We start from the raw sequence: 16003 nt of genomic DNA, 5'->3' as shown, positions 1-16003 counted from the left end.
TATCTTGATTGATCAGCTAAATGGGAAAAATTTACTATTTTAGTTTTCCTTCATTTGTTTTAACGCAAGAGAGGTAGAAAATCAAAAAAATCCTTAGTACTACGAACATAGGGACACTTACCTTAATCTCGTAAATATTTTATTAAGGGAATGTCGATTCTCTTGTAGTGAAATGGAGAATACTAATATGTCGTCCTGGTATACCGCGCGATTGTTGTTGATGTAGTCGTTCAAAACCTTATTCATCATTCTCTGAAATGACACAGGAGCATTTTTTAAACCAAACGGCATACGAGTGAATTCGTAATGGCCGTTAGAAGTCGAGAATGCGGTTTTATGTTGGTCTGCTTCGTCAACAACCATTTGGTGGAAACCTATAGCCAGATCTATGGTGGTAAAGTAGTGAGCATTACCCAACTTAGATAAGATATCCTCCAGATTTGGAATGGGGAATTTTTCTTCTATGGTTATCTCGTTTAATTTGCGATAATTTACGACGAGCCGTCACTTCTGCAAGCCGGAGTTATCGGATTTTTTCGGACCGATCTATGTGGGTGCGCTATAAGGACTGGTAGACTTTTTAATAATACCAGAGTTGAGCATTTAAGATATTTGCCTTTCAACTTCTTGTTGATGTATCTGAGGGCATCGGTACACTTTGGAATACACAGGAATATCGTGTTTTGTCAAAATTTTTTGTTTATATTTTGCAGCGGATGATAAGTTATCTCCTTCGAAATATAATACGTTTTTTAATTTTTTTTATTATTTCATTTAGGCATTTTGTTTCTTCTGAATTAGGATGGTAATTTTTAAAATTTTCTATGATTTTTTCAATTTCGGGGCTTTGGAAATGAATGTCAAAAATATTATTAACAAAGCTTTTGGTTTCGTCATCAGATAGCTTTGCTGGTGACCTATCGAAAATTTAAGATAAGGTACTTTTCTCCGTGTTGAAGACATGACCCGATTTTCGGATTAAGTCTGCCCCCTCCGTCTGGCAACACCCGGCCAGTGCGGCCAAACGCAATCATGGCAGCTCAGCTGTGACTGCTACTGCGCTCACTCTCCATGTTTCAGTTGATCAAAAACTGCCCACACCCACGCATCGTTCGTGCGTTTATTCCAGTTTAATTTAATTAAATTTAATGTCATAAATTTCCTTTTTAAATTTGGAGTTGCTTTGTTTATATAGGTTACAAAATATGTACATATTTTAACTTAACTCCTTGCCCTTATCTTTCATAAATATAGTGCTGTGGTAGTGCAAAAGTAAACATGGTTCTTCTGTGTTGAAAAGGCCAGCAACCAAAAACAAACACGAATATTAGAAAAGAGAACCAAAACCAATTTTTAAATAAAAACGCGGTCGGTACGGACAAAAAAAAAACAACATAAAAGTGCTTACAAAAAAATAAAATTTTACAAACATAGGTACAAGTACATAAATACCAACAACCAACACGAAAGTTCAATATTAAGGTGTGTGAAAAAAAAAAACAAAAAAAAAATTTTTTTTGGAAATCAGAAAATTTAATACGAAAAAGGGAAAAAATAAAATCCTTTGCAGAAAAAAAGAAGAAAGCAGAGAGGAAAGTGGGCATTTTTTTACAAATATTTTTTTCACGCAAAACAAAAAAATAAAAAGTACAAAAGTGCTAAGTACAACAACCAAAACAAAAAAAAAATTATTTAAAATAAGTTTAACCAAAAATACATGCATATATACATACACAAAATTGTGTGTTCCCAAAAACGCAACGTGTGATTAAAAGAAAAAAAAAATTATAAATCAAAAATATTGAATAAGAAAAATTTAAGGAAGAAAGTAAAATCCTTTGAAAAAGAAAAGATAAAAGAGTGAAAATTGCTGAGAAAAAAAGAAAAAGAAAAGATACATACAAACATGCAACATACAAAAAAAACACCTAAAGTGAATAAACAAGGCAAAAAAGTTGGAAAAAATTAAATAAATGGTAATAGTTTTTTGAAAACACAATAAATTTTGAGAAAAAAAATTTAGAAAAAGGAAAAATCCACTTGAAAAAAATAAATAATTTTTTTGTTTGCAAAACGCAATTTAAGCGTCAGAAGTGCTAAACCTTAGGGTAGTAAAGGTATAAAAGTGGAAATTTGTGTGGTAATTTTTTAATAAAAAAAATTGATATTTGAGCTATTTGAGCATAGATCATATCAACAACAACATTAACACTAACTACAACAACAAGGAAGAAGAAAACATCAACGAGGAGCAATACAATAAAGGACAACACAAACAACCCACAAGTAACACACATAAAACTAAAGGAAATGTCAGAGTAAGTACTTTTGTTACCCAATATATACCCCAATATAGTATATTCCCTCCGTCTAAAGTACGGACCCAAATTCTATACATCCCCCAATTTATACCCTCCGATCTAAAGATCTGGACCCTGGTTATATACCAACATTATAAAGCTTAAACGGCAAAAATTTCATTTGCCTACCCACTGGTACAAAAAAGTACAGTCCCTTCAAAAAACCCATATAAATTTTTCAACAAATAAATTTGCATTATTTATATGTTATAAAAAACCCATAGCAACAAACTTTGCCAAATTTTTGTCACTTTTCCTAAAGTTTATTTTACCGGTGCACACAAGATTAATTTTGTATACAAACCTACAAGTATATGCACCCATAACACCCATACCCACTTGCATATCTTTTTGTATAAGCCAAAAATCCACCCTCAACAAAATAATTGCATGACCATATTATGTAACTACATAATAGAAGGAATCAACGAAGAAGACCATCGGTTACATATTTTGCATACATTTACTTTGTCAATAGATCAAGTGTATTGGCACGGCAAACAAAAAGGTATTGTTGGTACACCACAGTTTACCGGCAAATATATTTTACACACTTATATAGATATACATACATATATACCCATATTACTTGTACTCAGAATCGCTGAGACAAGTACATATAACAAAAAACCCTCAAAAAAAAAAAACCCCAGTGAACACCCATTTACATATACATATACTCAAATATGTACTCAGAAGCGCCGAGACAAAGCATACATCAGGCTGATTTAAAAAAAAAAAAATTTTTTTTGCCATTTTGACAAACTTTGTTTCTATTTTCACAGCTTAATAAAAGCTCCCATTTCTTCGTAAATTACATTAAATTATAATGCCAAAAACAAGCGAAACCCAAAAATTGACCACTGCAGACCAATGCCTGCAGGAATTTATATATGACGGTAACCAATTAGGTGTTTACTGCTCAAAATGGTCACCCTCCCAAGCTACCGATTTATCAGATTGTATGCTTAAGGTCAAATTAGCAGACCTAGGCAAAATATGGGCAAAGGTGCTAGAGTCCCATCGAGGAGTAAGTTTTTCCGACAATTACACAGATGTCAGCGGTTCGGTTGAGCAAAAATTCGCGAAATGCATGGAAACGTATCAAGCATGCAAATCAGAAATTTTAGAAGCCTTACAGATTTTCAACACTCCTAGCACCAACCAACAACAAATACGCGCCCACCCAATAAACGATTCAAACTCAAATGGTTTTTATTTGAAAGTACCAGCATGTGACACCGAAGTCTTTCATGGTGGATACGAAGACTGGCCATCTTTCAGAGATATGTTCACGGTAGTCTATAAAAACCACCCTAAATAATCACCCGCTCAAAAATTATACCACCTACGCCTGAAAACAAAAGGACAAGCTGGACTTGTTGTAAAACAATACCCACTGAGCGAAAAAAATGTCGAGCTTGCCTGGGAAGCGCTCAGATCTAGGTACGAGAACAAAAGGATACTCGTCGACAACCAATTGAAGACACTGTTCAACCTGCTCACAATATTGGCTGAAAAGGGAGAACATATACAGAAGGTGCAGACGACAATCAACAACTGCATGTCAACCCTTAACACCTAAGGAATCCCGACAACGGACTGGGACCCAATTCTCGTTTACCTCTGCTAATCCAAGCTGCCAAGTGAAAGCCTTTCACTATGGGAACAATCCCTCAGCTCCCGAAAAGAACTCCAACTTCGGGATGATATGAATAAATTTTTGACCAGGAGATACGAGGTAGTAGAGAGAATAAGTACCTATAGACCAGGCAAGGCGAAACCCAAATTTTTGAGTTTTACACCACGAACGGTGAATTAAAACTCGACCCAATCTAACAATAATAGAACCCACTCATATCACACGGAGTTCAATAAAACGGCTTCGTGTAGATTATGCAACCAATACCACGCAGTAAAATCTTGCGTTAGGTTTAGGAATTTATCGGTATCAGACCGAATCAAATTTGTGAGAGAAAATAATTATTTCGAAAACTGTTTGTCAACGTCACACCCCAAGAACGAATGTAAAAGTAGTTTCACGTGCGTTTATTGCCAAAAGTGTCATCACTCACTACTGCATTTGCAGCCCAAACCCCAACAATCACAACCAAACCCCAGAGGTCAAAATGCCCAAGCAGGCACCCCTAGGAGAGCGAACGACGAGCGACCCACATCATCGAAAGCCGCTGCAAGAGCCAACTCCTCCCAACAATCTCAGGACAAAAACCCGGTTTCTACACTCTTTTCGAGCAATCATGGAAGCACCCTACTACCAACAGCAGTAGTAACAGTATACTATGCTGGCGAATTTCATAAAATTCGTGCCCTAATAGACCAAGGTTCACAAAAAACTTTTGTAGCATCCCGTATACAAAAGCTTCTTGGTCTACCCACAAAAGAGTCTCTCCACCAGATATCTGGAATGGGTGGAACGGTTGTGAAAAATGTCAATAAAGTCTGTCAGATAACATTCTGTTCGGCAGACTTAACCCAAATGATAGACGCACAAGCAATAATTTTGCCAAAACTAACGAAGTCCTTTCCCACAGTCAGAGTTTCAAGCATCGATATCGAAGAACTGTCCCATTTACCGTTAGCCGATCCACAGTATCCGATACCATCGAAAATTGATGTGGTAATCGGCAGCGATATCACCCCGCAAATCCTCACCAAAGGGCTCCTACGGAATTTGAGTGGAACATTACTTGCCCAAAACACAATATTCGGATGGATATTAAGCGCCCCTGTAGCCCTTCAGAACTCCTGTCACAGAGTGCACCGATGACCCCATCAATCAACTTTTGAGATAATTTTGGGAACAGGAAGAAGTTCACCAAACCCAGCAACGATCAGCAGATGATGAATACTGCGAAGAACTCTACCGGATAACCACAATTCGTGAGGAAGATGGACGCTACAGAGTCAAACTACCATTCAGATCGGAATTTCCAGCCAACATGGCACTCGGTCATTCACGACCCGCAGCAAAACAGCAGTACATCCGCATCGAACGCACCCTCGGAAGAAAACCCGAATAAAGAGACATATATTTTGAAGTCCTTAATGAATATTTAAGCATGGATCACATGGAACCCGCCTCCCAACAAGAGATTTAGATTAGAGATGGTAAATATCTATCGCTTTATCTACCCCATCATGCCGTCATAAAACCCGACAGCAAAACCACAAAAGTGCGAGTCGTCTTCAACGCATCAAAAATGTCGCACTCTGGCAACTCGTTGAACGACGTGCTTCATACAGGCCCCATACCACAAAATGACTTAATTGTCGTCATACTTAAATGGCGACTTTATAAGTTTGTTTTTAACGGCGATATTGAGAAAATGTATCGCCAAATACTCATCTATGAAGAAGATAAATATTTTCATTGAATCGTTTTTCGAAAACACCCAACTCTGTCGATAGAATATTTTCGACTAAAAACAGTTACCTTTGGTGTAAATTGCGCGCCATATTTGGCAATTCGAACCCTACACCAACTCGCCCACGACTGTCAAGATGAATATCCGCTCGCTAAAAACATTTTATTAAACGAAACATATGTTGACGATATTTTGTCAGGCGGTCATAGTATACAGTCCACTTTGAACTCCATGACCCAAGTTATAGAAGTCCTACAATCGGCAGGGTTCCCTTTGAGAAAGATGTCGGCAAATCACCCTGAAATTTTAAAACCCGTTCCCGATCCTGATTTGCTAGACGTCGACTTTCTTAAATTCCACTATTCGAGTTCCACAAAAACCCTTGGAATTCAGTGGAACGCGCTAACCGACACCTTCACCTATACGTACGATCCACCATCAGCAGAAAACACGACTACGAAAAGGCGGATTTTATCAGCAGTTGCGAAACTGTTTGACCCCGCAGAATTGCTATCGCCAATAATGATTCTTGCCAAAATGTTGCTGCAACAACTCTGGATGGAAGGAACGGATTAGGACGAAGACGTCAAGCCCGGGGCTCTCCAAAAATGGACCTTAATATACGAAAATTTACCTCATATCAGAGAAATTAAAATCCCTAGGTGGGTACAGTATTCCCCGTATAAACTCTTGCAGCTGCATGGATTTTCAAATACTTCCGAAAAAGCATTTTGTGCCTGTATATATTTACGTGTACAAACCCATGAAACTAGTTTTTCATCCCATTTGCTAGCTGCTAAAAGCAAATTAGCACCCCTTCAAACCGTGAGTCTTCCACGGTTAGAACTCTGTGGAGCAGTCTTACTCTCCAAATTAGTGAAACAGCTCCGAAGTGAGCTGAACCTACCCCCACATGAACTTACTCTCTGGTGCGATTCTGCCATCGTACTGGCATGGTTAGAAAACCCCCCATACCTGCAAAACGTATGTCGCCAGCAGGATATCCGAAATTCTTAAGAACGTCGACAACGCCACTTGGAGGCACGTTTCCAGTAAGGACAACCCAGCGGATTTGGGCACTCGAGGCTGCAAGTTTCAGGATTTAGTTCAATGACCATTATGGTGGGAAGGACCTAATTGGCTTGTCAATCCATCAACTTCGTGGCCAAAGGATATATCTCACCACCCAACTCCCCACGAACAACGATATGTGGAAGTATTCCACACCCTGCAGGGAGAAAATATAGACATACTCGACCGGTTTTCGTCGTTTTCTCGAGCGCTTAGAGTCGTGTCCTATATGTTGCGGTTTATCAAGAAAGCAAGGAAACTGACGGATCCAGCCACGCTCAACCTCACCCACGCCGAAGTGAATGATGCCTAAATCAAAATCATCATTCAAACTCAACGGAATCGTTACGGAGAACGATAGAGCTGCTTCAAACGTCAGGACCCTTACCCAAAAAAACACCCTTCTGACATTAAACCCCATGTTAGATGACTCAGGAATCATGCGAGTTTTTGGAAGATTAGCATGTGCAACCTATAGGTCTAATGAGCGGCACCCAACTATCATACCCGAGAACTCCCGATTTTGTTCTCTTCTGTTGGACTTCCTCCATTTGAACCTGCTGCACGCTGACAAGCAGCTGATGATCCGAATGGTACAGCAAGAGTACTACATTTCACGTTTGAGGCAAAAGGTCAGAAAGCTCATCTTCCACTGCAATCCCTGCACCATCTACAAACAGAAGATGAAAACGCAGATAATGGCAGCTTTGCCACCCGTGAGGTCAACATATTCCCTACCCTTTCATAAAACAGGAGTCGACTTTGCTGGACCATTTATGGTAAAAACTTCTCCCATTCGCCGAGCTTCTTATGTCAAAGCTTACGTTTGTGTGCTCGTCTGTTTTTCAAAAAAAGCTGTTCATTTAGAAGTGTGTTCTGACCTCACCACGAATGCCTTCAACGCAGCCTTTGCCCGATTCACTGGCCGCCGTGGCCTACCCCATCAGATATTTTCTGACAACGGAAAACGTTCGTCGGCGCACAACGCGTACTACAAAGGGAATTCACCACATTCCTCAAGGAAGTCGCTACAGACGTCGCCGAAAAATATGCAACTCACATATTCTTATGGAAATTCATCCCACCATACTCTCCACAAATGGGTGGTCTTTGGGAAGCGGCCGTGAAAAGTTTCAAGATACACTTTACGAAGGTAGCAGGAAACCAGAAGTTTTCCTTCGAAGAGCTCACTACCCTCTTGGTACACATGGAACGGTCCTCAACTCCCTACCGCTCTCCCCTATGTCCGAAGATCCAATGGATCCCCTAGTCCTAACCCCAGGGCATTACCTACGTGGCGCGCCACTCTTGTCACTGCCGGAGCCAACTGGCGATCATCTCACCCTGGTCAATAAATGGCAGAAACTGAAAACGCTTCATCACCAGTTCAGCACACGATGGAAGAATGAGTACCTCAAGGAGTTGCACAAGCGGTACAAATGGAAATGCCCTCAACGCAACATTCAAGTTGGAGATTTAGTCGTGGTAAAGGATGATTTACTACCACCGAACGAATGGCGTTTGGCGCGAGTAATAACTTTACACCCTGGATCGGATAACCATGTGCGAGTTGTGGAACTCAAAACCCAAACGGACTAATAACCCGAAATATTGCCAAACTTTGCGTGCTACCAACTGCCTAGCAGTGCTTACCCTACCTCTGGTACCTTCTGCTTCATGCCCCTAGCAATCTACATCTAAGCTACCCTCCCCAACGTATTTTTCAAACCCATTTTTTGACAAATACGTATTTTTTCTTTTCTTGTCTTTGCAGGTTTTATTTTATTAGTATAAAATACAAAATTTTAAGATGTTTCCATATAAAATTTTACTAAACGTAGTGAAGACTTTCCTTTAATTCAAGCTGAACAAACATGACATAAGATAAATCTATGTCTTTCACCACCCAACGTAGTGAACCTAGTTTTGGTAACAAAGCTCTTGGTTCTAGCATTATATTGTTGATTGCAATGTGTTGAATAACTGAATTATATATTTAACCCTGTGTTTCTCATGCTCTTTATACCCTGCATTTGTTTAATATGCAATGTACGTCATACATCCGTTCTTTTTTATACAATAAACTTACTTAACCAACAACAGGTTATGGGCCGCATGCCACGCGTTTTTAGTTTTCTTTAAAAATGAACACGTCATCTACCTCATTAGTTTATCCCGTAGAAAGATTACGAGGTCGCGAAAACTTTGATACGTGGAAAAGGCAAGCTAAATCCTGCCTCGTCATCAAAGGCTGTTGGAAGGTGGTAGAGACAGGTGTATTATCGGATAAAGACAACGAAAAAAATGAACGTGCCTTAGCGGAAATTACGCTGATGATTGACCCGTCTAACTTCGGTCACATAGCATCTGCTTCGACGGCAAAGGAGGCATGGGAATATTTGCTAAATGCATATGAGGACAATGGATTGACAAGAAAAGTAGAACTGTTGAAACAGTTGGTCAATATCAAGCTGGAAAATCATAGTTCGATACAAGAGTATGTAAACGAACTTGTTATGATTGCTTTGAAAGTCCGAAGTGCTGGTTTGAATATAGACGATGAGTTGGCTGCATCTCTCATGCTAGCGGGTCTTCCGGACGATTTTAGACCATTAGTAATGGCTGTGGAAAATTCGAAAGAAAAGCATACCGTTGATATGGTGAAAAAATCTTTTGCTTCAAGATGCAAAATTTGATAGCGGTTCGACAAAAATTAACGCATTTCATACAAAGAACATCAAACGAAAAAAATTAAGATGTCATACATGTAAAGAGATAGGCCATTTCTCACGAAATTGTCCCAATAAAAGAAGAGACAGCGCAAAGAAAAAAGAAGTTCTCTTTGCATCCAGCATGAAATCATACGCGAAAACAACACGTACAAAAGTAAAAGAATATATGCACAACACCAACGCACAGTGGTACATAGACTCTGGCGCAACGAATCATATGACAAATAATAATGTTGTTTTACATAACGAAAGAAGTACAAATAACAAAGTAATTGTTGTTGCGAATAACAGCGAGCTTTCCGTAGAAAAAATGGGAGATGTTGAAATGCGAACTTTCGGCGAAAAATTGCAACAAAGCGTAACTGTCAAAAATGTCGAACATGTGCCAGGCTTATGCGCAAATTTGCTGTCAGTAAGTCAAATCACGAAAACAGGGAAAATAGTAATTTTTGATGAAAGCAAGTGTAAAATTCTTGATAGAAATAATAAATTAATCGCCACTGCAATTGTGAAGATGGACTTTACCGAATGGATTGTGAAATTGATCTAAAACAACCAAGCGTGTTAATAGTTAAAGATAATTCAAGTTTATGGCACCGTAGATTAGCGCATATTTGTGACAGGAGCATGATTAGCGTGAAGAATTCTTGCACAGGTGTAGTGTTGGACAAAGGTAAGTCCGATACATGTAAAGTTTGCGTGAAAGGTAAACAAACACGAAGACCAAATAAAGAAGCTGGTACACGAGCTGAAGGTTTGCTTGAATTGATACATTCCGACGTTGTTGGACCATTCAAACGCAAATCATTTTCAGGCGCTCGATTTATGCTAACCTTTGTAGACGATTATTCGCGCAAAGTATTTATCTATCCTCTCAAAAACAAGTCCGACGCGTTCAACAAATTTGTAGAGTTCAAAACAGCGGTAGAAAATCAGTGCTCGAAGAAAATAAAATCGTTGCGTACAGATAACGGCAGAGAGTACGTAAATAAAATGTTTAACGATTTCTTGGTGAGACATGGTATTTTACATGAAAAGACTTTCCCTTATGCGGCCGAGCAGAACGGCGTTGCTGAACGCATGAACCGCACGATTGTAGAGCGCATTCGGTGTATGCTTATTGATAGCAGCCTCAATGAAAGTTTCTGGGCAGAAGCTGCTGTAACAGCTGCTTATATCGTAAATAGAGTACCATGTAGGGGCTATATTCGAACTACTGAAGAAATTTGGTCTGGTAGAAAACCTGATTTGAGTCGTTTACGCGTTTTCGGTTGCACAGCAATGGTGCATATAAGTAAAGAAAAACGACACAAGTTAGACCCAAAATCTCTTGAATGTATCATGGTGGGCTATAGTGCTGAAAGCAAAGCATATCGGTTATACAACCCTAAGAAGCGAGAAATCATAGTAAGCAGAGATGTAGTGTTTCTTGAAAATGAACGTAACTCATGCAATCAGAGTCCGGTAGATCATTATTATCCGATGTTAGTAGAACCAGAGAGTGCAAATTCTGGGGGCGATGGTAGTGGTGAAGAACTTGCACCTGTAATTGAAAATAGCGACGCAGATTGTCAGAATGAGTGTTTTAATGAATTTGAAAACGACAACAAGTTGCGAACGAACACAAGCTGCGTAAATGAAAAACCTAATGAAACCGATTGTGCGGTGAACACAATTGCAAATTATGAGGGCACAAAATCAGAAGATGACTCTGACGGTAGAAGCTGTGAGGAAGAAACAGCCGAAAGTGCTGAAGTTCGCAGATCTGAGAGGCTCTTGAAAAAAACTCCTCAGTCGTATAACCTTTGTGCTATGCAGCTGGTCTCTAATGACCCTGAAACGTTTGAAGAAGCCGTAGCTGCTTCAAACGATTGGAACACGGCTATGCAAAGTGAAATTGAGTCACTAATGGCGAACGATACTTGGGAGCTTGTTGAATTACCTCCAGGAAGAAAAGCAATAGCTTCTAAGTGGGTCTTCAAGACAAAGCGGAATGAAAACGGTGCTAAAGGGTACAGCCAACGTGAGGGCATAGATTACACCGAAACTTTTGCTCCGGTTGTACGGTATGAATCTTTAAGATTTCTTATAGCATTGGCTATTAAGTACAATATGCTAATCCATCAAATGGATGCCGTGTCGGCATACCTCAACGGTACACTGAAAGAGGAGGTGTTTATGACCCAACCACAAGGGTTTAGAGATGGGTCAGGCAAGGTGTGCAAGTTGCGTAAAGCTATTTATGGACTAAAGCAGTCTGGGCGAGTGTGGAATGAAACACTAAATAATGAGCTGCTCCAAATAGGACTTAATAGAAGCGAAGTTGACCAATGCGTTTACTATAAAATCACCGATAGTTATATGATATACATGGCAATTTACGTAGATGATGTTTTGATATTTTCAAATGATGTGAAGCAGATCGATTCCCTGAAAGAAAGCCTCGCTAAGAAATTTGCAATGAAAGACATGGGAGAAGCTTCTTCGGTTTTAGGTATCCGAATCACGCGCTCATCACATTCAATTAAGATTGATCAATCCCAGTTCATAAGTGACGTGCTGGATCGCTTCGGTATGGCTGACTGTAACCCGGTAACAACACCATTCGACTATAATCAAAAGCTTTCCATTGCAATGTGCCCGAAAGAAGAGAGCGAAAAACATATGATGGCTAAAACACCATACATGCAAGCAATCGGTTGTTTGTTGTTTGCGGCACAGGTAACGAGACCAGACATATGATACAGCGTGAACGTGTTGAGTAGGTACAGTACAAATCCCGGCAGGCCACATTGGGAAGCTGTTAAGCGATTGATGAGATATTTAAAAGGTACCATCGATCTAGGGTTAGAGTACACGAAGCAGCCGGAAGGTCACATCACTGGTTATTGTGATGCTGATTGGGCTGGAGATATAGACGGTAGGCGTTCAACTACTGGGTACATTTTTTCATTTCAATCTGGGGCTATAGCTTGGGCAACGAAAAGACAAAAGACAATAGCACTTTCATCAACGGAGGCGGAGTTTATGTCTGTATTTGCTGCAATCCAAGTATCAATTTGGCTGAGGCGATTGGAAAGCGAGCTCGTACCACACGATGTTTATTGCTTGCCTTTATATTGTGACAACAAAAGTGCCACCTTGGTGGCGCAAAATAACTCATATTCGTCACGCACTAAACATATTGATATTAAGGCAAAATTTATCCGTCAACAGATAGAAAATAAAGCTGTAGAATTAAAATATATACCCACCAATGAAATGTTAGCAGACATCCTGACTAAAGGCATAACTGCGCAAAAATTGAAATATTTGACAGATAAGTTCGGCCTAAAATAATATTGCTAAATGAATTGAATAATCAAATGAATATGTATGTAAATGAAAAGCATGAGCAACTTCAAGTTTTGCAATAACTAATTCAGGGAAGCTGTTGAATAACTGAATTATATATTTAACCCTGTGTTTCTCATGCTCTTTATACCCTGCATTTGTTTAATATGCAATGTACGTCATACATACGTTCTTTTTTATACAATAAACTTACTTAACCAACAACGCAATGAAATAAAATGTATAGTACAGTTAGGTTTTAGTAAGAAACGGTTCAAAATTTGCGTTCTGGTGTCGCCGAACTATGTATGTGGAAAACTCAGTAAATCATAAATGAAACTACGCAATTTTGTTAGTGCAATTTTTATAGATGCTTACTTTTTCCCTTAACGTTTAAACTTCATATCAGAGCCTAGATTCAGTAAATGTGAGTTTTGATCCCAGGCCTCAGGGGTTCTGCTAGCACCTACGGGAATAATTTTATACAAAACATTTCTTCCGAAATCAAATCTCTTTTGCATTTGCTTCCTTCTATCTTCGAGTTAAAATATTTCTTGTGCCAAAATACTTAGTTTTCAATTACGTTGCGTGGCTTAACACCACAATAGTCTTGGAATTCATTGAACTCATTGAGCTGGCGACCACCGTGGTGTGATGGTAGCGTGCTCCGCCTACCACACCGAATGTCCTGGGTTCACACCCCGGGCAAAGCAACATCAAAATTTTACGAATAAGTTTTTTCAATTAGAAGAAAATTTTTCTAACCGGGGTCGCCCCTCGGCAGTGCTTGGCAAGCACTCCGACTGTATTTCTGCCATGAAAAACTGTCAGTGAAAACTCATCTGCCTCGCAGATGCCGTTCGGAGTCGGCATAAAACAAGTAGATCCCGTCCCGCCAATTTGTAGGAAAAATTAAAAAGGAAGAGAAGCTCCCCCTAAATCTCATCGGAGTTTATCGCGCCTTACATTTATTTTTTATTTATTTATTCATTGAGCTGGGTGAGAAAGATTTAAATATCAACGTGCCAAACGAGAAGTAATGCATAGAATTTCTTTGTATAAGTTTTGAAAGTCTTAGGCTCACGGCAGAGTGCTCGCTATAAGCTATGCTAGGCGAGAAGCAATTTTTATTTTCATATATTTTATATAGTGTTGTATAACCAATCGAAATATCTAGCCGTTATTAATATTATTATAAAACGAGAGTTTTTTTTGATTAGTCGGTTATTTTATCAACAATTAACGACAATGTGTTTGCCAACACATTTCTTTTTAATGTCTGGCATAAATTATATCCTAGGTGAAATGTCATTGTTCTGGTACATTTTATTCACTGAGCAATTTTAAGCTATTGCATAGATTTTATCGCGGGCTTGGCGACTAAATCAAAAAAAACCGTAACGGATATTTGTCAAAAAAGGTTCGAAAAGGTTCGAAAAAGGTTCGGTGTTAGCAACAGGCCAAATACATAAAATTGGATCTCTATCATAAAGTTAAAGTTAAAGTTGAAGTTAAAGTTAAAGTTAAAGTTAAAGTTAAAGTTAAATTTAAGTTAAAGTTAAAGTTAAAGTTAAAAGTAAAGTTAAAGTTAAAGTTAAAGTTAAAGTTGAAGTAAAAGTTAAAGTTAAAGTTAAAATTAAAGTTAAAGTTAAAGGTAAAGTTAAAGTTAAAGTTAAAGTTAAAGTTAAAGGTAAAGTTGAAGTAAAATTTAAAGTTAAAGTTAAAATTAAAATTAAAGTTAAAGTTAAAGTTAAAGGTAAAGTTAAAGTTAAAGTTAAAGTTAAATTCACAGTTAAAGTTAAAGTTAAAGTTAAATTTTTGTTTTGTTTATTTATATTTTTTTTTTTTTTTTGTGTTTCGTGGAAGGAGGAAATGCTTTATGCACTGACCGGGATATTTAAGCCTCACTGCGAGACTCTCCGAGTGTAGGACTCCCTTCTTCCATGAAGGCCTACCCACTAAAACCTAACCTCCCACGGCCCGCGCCCGTACCTGGGACCGCGTTTAGCATTACTCCGGGTACGGGTGCGCGCTACGTGAGCTCTATGGCTACTCTCACGCTAATGGGCTAGGCATCCGTCTTCTCGTTTACTGGTAAGTATATGCCTCACATATGTGCTGACCGTATCTCATCTGTCTCTTCGACAGGTCATGTTATTAATGACACTGCCCGGGGATAGGTCGCCAAGTACATCTTCTACCCTCCTTCGCTGATAGGAGAAGTGCCTGCATTCGAAGAAGGTGTGGCGTACATCGTCTATTTTCCCACAGTAAAGGCAGCTCGGGCTATCAACCTTTCCCATTCTGTGTAGGTATTTGCGGAAGTAACCGTGTCCCGTTAGAAACTGGGTCAGGTAAAAGTCTACCTCTCCGTGCGGTCGCTTCAACCATGGATTCATTCAGGTATTAGTTCCCTAATCCACTTTCCTACGATGCTGTTGCTCCACTGATCTTGCCAGCGTCGGATCGATTCTTCTCGCGCCTGCATGGCAACAGCAGCTCTACTTGCTTGCGATCCGTTGTCATATATTGTTTTTCTTTCCTCAACGAGAAGATATATCGGTATGGTTCCCGCAACGACCAGGACAGCTTCAGCTGATACCGTGCGGTAAGCTGAAGATATTCGCAGCGCCCCTCTGCGTTGGACCGAGGTGAGGGCGACTCGGTTCTTCCGGTATTTCATTGCGTTCGCCCAGATTTCTGCACCATATAAGAGTATAGAATCCGAGGCTGATGCAAGCAACTTCCTTGTGCATGGCTTTGGGCCACCTGTGTTTGCCATTAATCTACTCAACTGCGCTATTATGCGCGCAGCTCTTTCGCAGGCCCCTCGTATGTGATCCGAGAAGTTGAGTTTGCTGTCTAACCTCACTCCCAGATATTTCGTTGAAGTGAGTGTTTCTATTGGCTGGTCCCCAACCATCATGTTTGTGGTAGTGGGAATACGTCTCTTTGTGAGGATGACGATCTCCGTTTTGGCTGTTGCTAACTGGAGACCGTGCTCAGCCATCCACCTATTTACATTACGCATGACCTGGTTTAATTTTAGCTGTGCCAGCTCGCAGCTTGGTGCTGTTATCACAGCTGCCACATCGTCTGCAAAGGCAACGAGGAAGGTACT

General features: G+C 39.5%; 1 protein-coding gene across 1 annotated transcript in view; it reads left to right on the top strand.

Moving 5' to 3' along the window:
- The first annotated feature begins 611 nt into the window (after window positions 1-611).
- The window catches only part of nompB (intraflagellar transport protein 88-like protein nompB), a 524325-nt gene continuing 508933 nt past the window's right edge, over window positions 612-16003 (top strand). The window contains exon 1 of the mRNA XM_067759944.1: window positions 612-2318. The gene's annotated coding sequence lies outside the window, so the exon portion shown is untranslated. The remainder of the gene's footprint in view (window positions 2319-16003) is intronic.

The sequence above is a fragment of the Eurosta solidaginis genome, chromosome 1 (assembly GCF_040869045.1).
Source record: "Eurosta solidaginis isolate ZX-2024a chromosome 1, ASM4086904v1, whole genome shotgun sequence".
In the NCBI taxonomy this organism is placed as follows: domain Eukaryota; kingdom Metazoa; phylum Arthropoda; class Insecta; order Diptera; family Tephritidae; genus Eurosta; species Eurosta solidaginis.
Note: the sequence above shows the minus strand (reverse complement) of the source record. Positions and strands in the feature narration are given on the sequence as shown.